General features: G+C 35.8%; 1 long non-coding RNA gene across 1 annotated transcript; it reads left to right on the forward strand.

Annotated features, from left to right (window-relative positions):
- Positions 1-1,567: 1,567 nt before the first annotated feature.
- On the forward strand, positions 1,568-8,190 carry LOC135283826 (uncharacterized). The gene is made up of 3 exons (XR_010349442.1): positions 1,568-1,797; positions 5,214-5,428; positions 6,369-8,190. It is a non-coding gene; the product is annotated as an uncharacterized LOC135283826 (long non-coding RNA).
- Positions 8,191-9,711: the final 1,521 nt, after the last annotated feature.

Consider the following 9,711-nt stretch of genomic DNA (forward strand, 5'->3'; position numbering starts at 1 on the left):
ATGAGGGCAGAAAAATATGCTGCTTAGGTAGCACTCAGAAGTTTGGCTGCTCCCTATGGCCCGCCTCCTCCTGCTGCCCTGCAAACAGAAGAGATGTGCTGTTCTGCTAGCAGGTACAGCCTTCATCCACACCTTCCACTCTGAGTTTAGGGATAGTCCATATTTTCACTTTTTGAAGTGACTGCTGCTGTTTTTGACTCCTGGCAGCAGCTTATGGAGGTTATCTATTAACAGCTCAAAGAAGTGCCATTTGATCTGTCTTTAAGTTGTTTCATTATTATTTTCTCAAGTGACCCCACTTCCCATACTGTGAGATTTTATAAATAATACTAAGGTCTACTTCAGCTTTTTAAAAGAAAGTCTTAACCATGTATCCCCACAGCTGTGTCCTATTAAAATGGAATCACTCCACTCCTTTCTGGTTCATCCCCTTCCTTGATAACTCCCAATGTTTTTATGCTGTTTTATCAGGGATGGAAGCCAGTGTCATTGTGCTGTAATTCTCAGAGTCTCCCCAGCATTCCTCTGTCTAGATGGGAATTATATACAAACCTTTTAGTAATCCAGTACAGCAATACTTTGCAATGGCAAGTAAAACACTCTGGCCTGCAGATTTGCAATTTCATATTTCAGTCACTTAGGTCTTAAATAAATGACATCTCATTAAAGAGATTTAAGACATTTTGCTTTGTTTGATAATTCCTGTATATTTTCTTTGAGTTGCCTAGTCCCTTTTACGTATCTGCTACAAAAAGTTCATTGCATGGAGGAATCTGTCCAACTAATCAGTTAAAACCTACGTGAGGGAACTTTGGATCCTCTGTGCTAAAGACTTATCATACCTGAGATAACCTTTGAAATGTCTGTAATCAGGCATTATATTTAATAAGATTTTTGGTTTTGACGTATTTACATAATTTTTTTATTTAGTTTGTGTATTCTTTTCAATATGTTAATCTATTTTTTAGCCTGCTTAATTTCCTTCTTGCATTTTGCCTGGCCACGTTTTTTCAAACTTTTCCTTTCTCGTTCTTAACAATTAGGTATACTTTTTTTTGTCTCATGTATCTATTTAATTATTGCTCAAAATAAAATACAAGTGTTCCTGTCCAGATGTTCACTGGCATTACTTTGTTTTTCTTCAGAGCATATACTGTCAGTTATTTGGTTCCTTTATTCTTTCTCGGATTTGAATATTTGATCCAGGATCTTCTTCAAATGTTAGATCTTGACTTATACAGAGTGTACTTTGAAGCTTCTGGATTAGGGCCTCCAGGTATCTAAGTCAAGTTTGGATGTGAAGTCACTACACTGAATCTCATCACACTCTTTCTTATTTCATCACTTTAAACACCCATTTGACACTTTCTCTGAAGAAAGCAATTTCTGGTTGTTAGTACAGGGGTGTGGGAGAATGGATTGCAAGAGAATAGAGCTGCTGCTGCAGGCAATTTTGCCCTGATGAGTTGCAGCTGTACTAATTACCAAAGGGTGGAAACAGCCTTGCCCTTAATAGGTCACAGCTATGTCCAATAAGGATGTGTGTTATAAAAGAGTGGGTTGGCTAGTTGTGTAGAAGATGAGGTCTGTGGGTAGTTTGTGGAGAGAAGTAGGAATGTTTTATTGTAGGTGGGAAAAGGGCTGGTGCTTGTGTTCATCTTTCGTGTCAGTCATTTAAGCCCCCTGACAATCAGGGGGAAGGTAGGAGAGTTTTTAGAGTAATAGGATGCTCGTGTCAATTGTGTATCTACCATTGTTTGGAGCCTTGTGTGATGAGCAAGCACTGGCAATACAGGGGTAAGTACAAAATGTGTTTGTAGATTTTTTTGCCCTCAAAAGCTAGAAAAAATTATGTACCTTATTTTAATTTTTTTTCTGTGGAGTTGACTATTGAGGGTGCTCTTATCAGTCCTGTGATGGAGTTCTCATGTTTTCTTTGTACCTGCTGGTACATCAGATCCCTGCCTGGCAGCCCACCCACAGACATTAGAGAAGTAAGTGTAGCTACTAAAGAGAATGGCTTTGTGATAGGAGAGGTGGCTGGAGGCTTTGGGAGGTGTACCTGAGGCTACCAGTGGGGATCACAGAGCTGTGAGACAGCTTAACATGTGACATGTATATTAATTAGTTTTCTGCTAGTCATGAACAAAACCAATCAAAGCAGTAGGTTTTCATCTTACCAGAGTTAAGAGGAAGTTTGTCAGTTTTGATTTTAATGTGGAATAGATTTAATTCAGATTTACATCTATACAGAAAGCTGTGGGTTTTCTTCCCAGTGCCAGTCCCACCTTTGCCCCTTGTAGAGTCATGGCCGGAGGCTTGTCTTCCTTAAAAGTATATTCTTTGTGCTTTTAATTATGAAGCAATATGGCCCTAGAGGTTTGAGTAGATAACAAGTGGGCTTAAATTTACAGCTAAGCATCCCTTGGAAAGGAAAGGTGAATGCATTGCCTTAAAAACTATCCCCATCTTGAGAAAATATGAACTTGATTGTTTTCAGGGCAAACTGAATGCCTTGCAGAGTATTCACCTCTAAGTGTCATCTGTAAAAAGGGAGCTGCAAAGCTGATTAGTCCCAACAGTGGAGGATGGCACGCTTTAGTCTGTGCAGCTCAGGAGGGTCAGCTGAGGATCTGCAATTGAATAAAACTGATCTGCTTGGCTCTAAGTGATATTTAAATGCCAAAGGACTGCCAAAGGTCCACTGGGCACAGTGGTGCATGCACATGGAAGCCTTCTGGGCATTTCATCTTCTGTGATACTTTAAGGGGTGCTCCTTGGTATCCCACACTCAAAATGTATGTTTTCAGATAAAACTCTGTTGATTGATGTTTGCTTAGTAGGCATGACATATTATTTAAGAACAATATCCAAAGAATCAGTAAGTGAAGGAAAACAATCTTTAATATTTTCTATATCTTTAATTATGGACGTTTCCATGGGGCCTGTGAGATAATGACACAAAGTAGAGAAAGCAATGGCTTCTATTGCTGACCATTTTTGATGCTGCTTAAAGATTCTGGACAGTATTAATCAGCCATACCTTGGGGGAAGACTTGGCAAGTGAATTATTAGTCTTTTATTTTCTGGGTAAGCAGGAAGAAAATTCTTAGTTTAAGGAGATCAATATTGATAAATTCTGATTTCACACTGAAGTAGTTTCAGAGCTTGGGAGATTAAAGACAAGATAAAATATATTAATTAAAAATGTGTATAATCATATTAAATACTGAAATAGAAAACAAAACAATATACTAAATGCAGAACAAGTAGGTTGTTATCCATTTGAAATATAGGGGTTTATTTGTTTTTTATCCCCATTATTACATTCACAATGGTTTAGCTTTCTTCAAAGGTTAATGTGTATAATATTTCAGTTTTGAAAATAAAATTGCTTTCCATCTTCTATTTGCAAACCAGGTTTATATAATGTAATATGGAAAAAAGCAATGCTTCTTAATCGTTCCTGTAAATAATTTGGATTTATTTTGTGCTCTGAGATTTGTTTAAATACACAGTAGATTTTGTATAAAGTACCAACTCTACATTTTAATTGTTTCAAATTTCATGGCTTATATTTTCTGGACCCACTAAATTCTGGTTTCATTTATGTTCAAGTTTCTTCATTTTTTTTTTAATGAGGCCTCATCTAATCCTAGTGGAATTAAATGTCTAATAAAATATGACTAGGTATTTTTATTAATAACTAAAATAAATTGTGTTCAATATATGGTATTAATTGAAAAGACATATGATTTTTATTAACTTTGTTTACATTTCCTGCCTACTAAAATGGTAAAATTTGGGTAAAATTGGAACAGGAAAACCAACACTTACTTTGTAGTTATCTAGGAAATTCTTTCCTATGTTAACTGTTAAAAAAACGGAGAACTAATATTGATAGAATAGCACATTTAAATGATGCTACAGTCCCAAAATTCTCCATCTTTAAAGGAATTTTAATTTAGAAGTTTAGATTCAGACAATATCCAGTTTAGAGACATTATAAAATGTATCTTTTTGGACTATGAAACAGTTTTGGTGGTTTTGGGATGGAGAGAACAACAGATAGAAGATACTGATTGCTACTTCAATAGCTTTATATTTTGTGGAACAGCAGAAGCCAATATAGAAGCTGTATTTTAATGATGAGTTCAAAACTTATGCAGTAACATTAACAATAGCTTTCAGAAATAAGCTTAGATAACTTAAATGGAAGCACTGAAACAGGTATATTTTGACAAAGTATGTGATAGTGTTGAAATTAAAATGACAGACAAGGTTTAGAAAGCTTAGCTAGAACAAAGGAATAAAGATCTAGGCAAAAACCTGTATTAATCCTAAAATATCATATATTTTTACGGTATTAGAAATTTCAGGTAATTAAGTTGTAATTTAATTATTACCCTACAGCATAATGCAAAACCAGACAATCTGTGTACAGCATCATTAAAAAGGTAGCTTTGAAGCAAACTTCAAAATGTTTGAATGTATCTAGCTGAAAAATCAGATTCATTACATACATGTTTTTTTCCTGCAGGGAGGTCAGAATTCATTTATGATATAATGATATTGCCCCAAAGGGACATCTTACAAGTGTCCCTTGGCAGAGAATCACATTATGCAGTTGTAAACTATAAGTTGCGTAGAAAACATTAAAATGTTATCCTACGTTAAGCAGCTCTCAAGATGAGTCGTCTTAATATGTAATGATTACTGAAAACAAGCAATTCTCTCCTCTCTCCCTTCTAAGAAGAGATTCACCAAAAGAGTCCAATATTATTTGGAATATGTTGGGGTTTTTTTTTTTCCCTCTATCTCCCAGGGGAAGAACTTTTCTGGGACCTGATCAATAACATGCATTATTGTTTGTGCTTTGAAGTCACTCCAAAAATACAGTAAAGAGTTATAAATGTTTCAGTACACTACACTACTACCTATCTGATAGGTCTTACTGTAGAAATTAATGGGTGTGTAGTGTGTGTACTCTGTCTACTCATGAATGACTTAATTCAGTGATCAAAAGCAGACTACATGAAGCAAAATGCTGGGTAAGTGGGCTTGGCAAAATACCTTTTTTCTCACGTTGATTTTTCAGGTCTTGATGTGGCTACAGTATGTCTGCAGCCAATGCATCTCTACTGCATTGCTGTAGAGTAGAAACATCTTGTTACTGACTGCAAGTTACTCATCTGAACTTCTCTCATTTTCAGGGTTTCAGAAGATTTACAAGGACAGCAGATTCTTGATTCAGCATATGGCAATGTCAGCTAAAAGACACTCTTGCTTTTTTACATGCTCACACAACTTGAGACTGCATCACTCATGGATATAAGCTTTTCTTGCTCTGAAATATGGTCCTTGATGATGATAAGGCAGCATTTTGGTGGGACAACAAAAAGAACTTTCACTGATGATTCCTAATTCTGTAGGGAATTACACTCCTTTGATTTCTATGTTAAATATTATCTATATGTCACCTTTGTTTTTAAAGGAAGGAGGTGTTTTAAAAACAGTCAGCATGGCTCATGACCTTTAAATGTTTTAGCTACCTGCTGTACAAGTACTCGAAAGTTGTATTACTATTATTTCCCAAGAAAGAATTTAAGTACAATTAGATGTAGCAAGGCATTTACTAATGCAAAAACCAATGTTCTAAATCATTATGAGCTCTATCTGCATATATTAAAAATGTTTTTATTTAGAACCACAGGCTAATAAACAGAGGAACAAAAAATTTCATTTTATGAAGGTCATTGGCAGGAGTTTTACATGGACTTGGAGTTAAATGGAGGATGAAATCTAAATGTAGCTGTCAAAAAGATATAATCTTTTTCTACTATATATAATTGTGTTTATTTTCAGTTTACATAAACAGGCTGAAGATAACTTGATGGAATGCTTATAATACTACAGTAGTTGAATTGGTGCCATATTTAATAAATATAGTTTAGCAATTTGTATCATGTGACTTTAAAAGGACTTTTACTCTGTAGAAAAACTCATGGACTTAGCCTTCATAATCATTAATATATCTGGAACATTCATCTTCTGAAGACAGTCTATAAAAGAAAAATGAAAAATAGTTTTTAATTTTAATACTATCTGTCAATCTTCCCCCTTTAAGTTAATAGCCTTTTTGCCAGCTTCAAAGATGAAGTGGTTTATTTCTGATTTTCTTCTCGATATGCTTTTACTAAAATTGTATTATAATTGTTCTCTTTTCCAAGGTTCAAGTTTTTACTAAAAAAGTAGAACTTGGATGTGAGCTGATTTGTATTTATCTGACTTGGCCTCTGACATTAAACAAATGTTTATAGAGAGACCTCTTTTCTTCTCAGATGTATCCTTTCTATATCTACCTGCAGATCTGTTCCACTGTGGGTGTTATGTTGAAGATATGCCTGACTGGAAGGACCTTCACTGTTTTGGCCCTGCAAGTCTTTTAACCAACTGATGTGATTTCCTCTAGATATTTTTAAGGACAGTACTGACACCAATATGTGGGACATCTGCTATCCATATGTTCACATGGCCACCAGACCTGCAGTAAGGCTCCAAAGAATGCTGGCCTAGTGGTTAATTAATTAACGAAATAAGGGTCCCTCGCACTGCTCTTTCATATCCTTCCAGTGTACATGCTAACCGATTAAACTTCGTGCCCCATCAGGGTACAATATCCTTGAACAGGCCACATCTCAGCTGTCTGCACTCTTGTATCTCCTGCAGATTGTATTTGATCACAGGTCTTAGGGCATGTAGAGGATTTTCCTACATGGCTTCTTGCCAGACCCATCTTTGATACCATCAATTCAGATTATTTTCCAGTCAGTATTCTAGTTTCAATTTTGCTATTTTGTCAAATAACATTTTTTGTAGTAATACTACCCACACTAGAAAATTATTTTTCTGTTTCAAAGATGATTTAAATTACAGAAGACTCCTGTAATGACATCTGTATTTTTTGTCCCTTGATTCTTACTCAGAGGCTTTCAACTGTGACATTGCCAATTGTAAACCTCATATATTTGAACCCTTCTATTGCACATAATGGCAACCCCCAGCCTCTTCTGCCCTACCTGTCCCTCCTGAAGAGCCTGTAACATCCATCAGGGCACTCCAGGATTCATCCCACCAGTTTTCACTTTTGTCAATGATCTTGAATCTCTGGGACTTTGCCAAAGCCAGGGGCTGTCTTTGTTCCTTATGTGCCTCAGTATAGAAAGATTCTGGGTGGGGTACATTGTAGCTAACACCTCCTAAGCATATTGAGGAATTCCATTAGTGTGTGTTTTTAGCACACCGTCCCATCTGTCATCACTGGCCAGCCTGGCTTTGGCTCTTTCTCGTTTCCAAGCTAGTTTAAAGCTCAGGTGTCAGTAGAGAAACTGTTTGAGTACATTATCCCCAGACCATTGTCAACAACCCCCAGATTTTTCCACTATACCAACCTCAGAGCCATGCATCAACCTGATAGATCTCCCTATTCCTAGAAATATTATTCCTTGTTACCAGAACAATCAAGGAAATCACCTGTGTTCCTGATCCCTGTACCAATTGTCCCAAGGCTCTGAAGTCTCTTTTGTTTGCCCTCAGTTTTTGTTATTTCATCCATGTCAGTTTGAACAACCAATAATGGCTAGTAATCAGAGGGCCTCGCTAGGCTGGGGAGTTTTAAAGTAATGTTCCTTGTCTGAGCCCTTGGGAGACTGCAGACTTCCCTGAGTTGGGTCTGGTCTGCATACGGGGGCCTCTGCTTCCCTCAGGAAGCAGGTTCCTATTACAATTCCTCATCTTTTCCTCTGGACTCCCTAAGTGCTAATGTCTGTATGAATTTGAACTCATGCTGTGCATGAGATCTGTGGGTGCCAAAACAGATATTATTATAGATGTATGCATGCAAATTTCAATTCTTTTTTCCATTCATCCTTCTCTTCCCTGCCCCCCGCCCCCCAATTATTCTTCTAAATTATGTGATTATGTGCCTTTAAGACTGCCAATTGCTCAGATGAAGTAAAACTGCTAAACTATCTTCATGCTTTCAAAGTAGTTTTAATGGACATGTGAAAATCCTTCTACGTTTTAAGTAGAGAAATTACAGCTGTCTTGTGGCACTAGTAAGTTTTGTAACTTCCTTTCACAATCTGTATGAATCTTTTGTAACAAATAAATATATGTATTTCCTGTAAATACTTTGCCCGTATTGTGCTCGGTTTGTTGATCTCCTTTCCTGTTAGGTTTCGTTCCCCCACCCTTTCAAGGGAGAAAAATATTTGGGATGTACTTTGGAAATAACATATGCAGTCTGAAGATAATACATTATGCCTATTTTGGTTTTTATTTCTCCTGATTATTCTCAATATAAATTTACTTATAGAGTTTATTAGGTTCTTTTATCTCTAGAACTGTATTCATTAGAATTAGACTATTGAAAAATATCAAAATCAGCAATAAGTACCTAAATGAGCATAAACCCAAGATGTATTTAATGCCTTCTTTAATATTTCAGCTTAGATTTTAACCCAGCTCTTTAAAAAGAAATGTGAATTATTTTAAGTTGTGGCAAAGAAATATGTAACAGGCAATGTTATTAAGTTGTAGATTTATTTTTAATGTTTCTTGAGAACCATTGGACTTCATAATGAAACTTCATATAATATCTTTGAGGTTCCACTGATAGACATTTTGACACTGTCCATTTTGACACTTCTTTTTGGATAAAATTGTAAAATGTCTTCTAAGTGTATATAATTAACCTGAAAATGTATATGTCTTAGGTATATATATTCTGGATTTAATTAGTACATTGAAGAATGAGTTTGAAAAAATCTTATATTCTAAAATGGGGATGGTAACATAAGTCTGAACACGCTTAAAATGTTGAAAGGCTGGAAACCATTAGAAAGCTGCTTCTGTCATTAAACTCATGGATAAATCCACTGTAATTTCTACATTTTTCTCTGATAAACAATGTGAGTTTCAAGACCTTCAGGTTAAATTTGTTTTACAGAGATTTAACTCCTTTGAATGATCAGCTACCTACCTTCAATTATGTCAAGTTTTCTCTTACCTTGGATACTGAGAATCTGGTGTAAGAAACCATGAAACAATAGCCAGGAGTAGGAATAAGTAAAACAAGACTGTATATTTTCTGCTTCATTTATTTCTTACCTTTTCCTGCAAGTCTTCTACCTCATCTGTGTTAAAATGACTGTTCATTTATTTCTCTGGCTCTTTTCCTGATATCAAACACTGAATTTGGGCTAGTTCTCTATGGTCACTGGCAACAACCCAGAGTATGTAAAAACCTCTAACGGTTTAGAAGGGAAGCAATTTTGTAAAAAGAGCCTTACCTTATGCCATTTAGAGCATAATTTCATTCCTGATTAGTACCAAGAAATTTTTATTTCTTTATTTCAAATGTACTGAGATTTAAATAAAATGTAATGTCATATATTTGCACTGCAACAGCAGATTGGAGCCCCACTCATGGTTAAATACTTTTTCTATAAACTCAGAACAAAAAGAATGACTCTGTTACAGATGTGGAATTTCGCAGAAATGATTTTGGACTTTTGAGCATACACACGTGAGGCTAGTGTTTCAGTTTAAGTATGCTGTGTCTGGCTGGGATGGATTTAGTTTTCTTCATAGCAGCCTGTATGATGGTGTGACAGGTATATTTGTGAGAAAAATGGCATTAATAGCACA

The sequence above is a fragment of the Passer domesticus genome, chromosome 1 (genome assembly GCF_036417665.1).
Source record: "Passer domesticus isolate bPasDom1 chromosome 1, bPasDom1.hap1, whole genome shotgun sequence".
NCBI classification, from domain to species: Eukaryota; Metazoa; Chordata; class Aves; order Passeriformes; family Passeridae; genus Passer; species Passer domesticus.